We start from the raw sequence: 1,340 nt of genomic DNA, 5'->3' as shown, positions 1-1,340 counted from the left end.
GGGGCCCGACGAGCAGCAGCAGGGGGGTGGCCCCAAGAGTCCACGCGTCGCATGGCACGCGCACGCCGGGCCCCTGCCGGCGTGGCCTCTCCGGCACCCAGGGTCCGGCTCACCCCCCACCCCCAAAGGCACACAGGCTCTGCACCCCCAGGAGTGCACCCCTGTCCTGCCTTGGCCTCACCTCCGCCAGCCCCAAGGACTGTCACCGTCCGGGGAGGAGGAGGAGGAGGAGGAGGAAGAGGAGGAGAAGGAGGAGCTTTGGAGAGCCGCAGAGCACACAGCGAACTCTGGCATCATTCGCACCTCTAGCAAAGAAAGAGGTCAGGAGTCCACCTCGAGGGTTTAGCAGGGAGAAAGCACACAAATCCTGAGATGGGTACGGAAGACCAGCTTGGCAAGTGAGAGGAAGCCTGAAAGTTCTCTGGCTGGAGAGTTGATTCTCCAGTGGTAACCGCAAAAGTTCACCTTGATTGTTTTGCCAGAGCTGAGACACACAACCTCCCCCCACCTCCACCACTAACCAGCAGAGTATCAGTTAGTTGCACACTGAGAAGGAACATCTGAATCCTGCCACCTTCGTGATCCTATTCACCCCAGTGTAACTGCCATTTTCCTCTGATTGTAAGAGCCAAATGCCTGTTGAGTTTATGGTTGCCTTATTTTTACTTGCATTATCTAGCCGTAAAACAAGCAGGGCTTCAGTGAGTGGGATGAAGAAGTCTGATTTTAAAAAATCAATGCTGCAAATAGTCAAAACAGTCATACACGTTTTTGAGCAAAGATATTGGTAAGATGCATGAAATGAAGTATCAGACCCTAGGCTGTTTATTATCTGACAGATAGTAAGCAGTATTCCCTTATAATTAGAACATGTTCATCTGTTCTATATAAGGAAATCTCTATGGTATATACTGGTTTTTCTTTTAGCCATGGAAACACATTTTTCATTTACTTTCTTGAAGTCATCTTTTAATATGAATTGAGACAGATACAGATTAAGTACAGTGTATTCAATGCATATGTAAGAAGTACATTTTGTATACCAAGAACTATGCTATATTGACTCCTACTCATAAGGAACTCATTATATTGAAAGAAAAATAGACATGGAAACAAAAAAGTTTCTTGGGAAACATAACCAGGCAGGAAAATGGAGACCAGAATTGGGTAAAGAAAGATTTTTGTACAGTGGGATTTAAAAAGAAAAGTTAGAGGAAATACATTCTCTGAACAATGAAGTAAAATTTCCTCATGCAAGTATGGAAGATAGGGCAGGAATGCTGAGATTGTTTGAAACAAATAAGAGCTGTAGCTAGCTCTACAGACTTGAGAACTGTTCT

Source organism: Dipodomys ordii, unplaced genomic scaffold, assembly GCF_000151885.1.
Source record: "Dipodomys ordii isolate 6190 unplaced genomic scaffold, Dord_2.0 Scaffold1, whole genome shotgun sequence".
In the NCBI taxonomy this organism is placed as follows: domain Eukaryota; kingdom Metazoa; phylum Chordata; class Mammalia; order Rodentia; family Heteromyidae; genus Dipodomys; species Dipodomys ordii.
Note: the sequence above shows the minus strand (reverse complement) of the source record.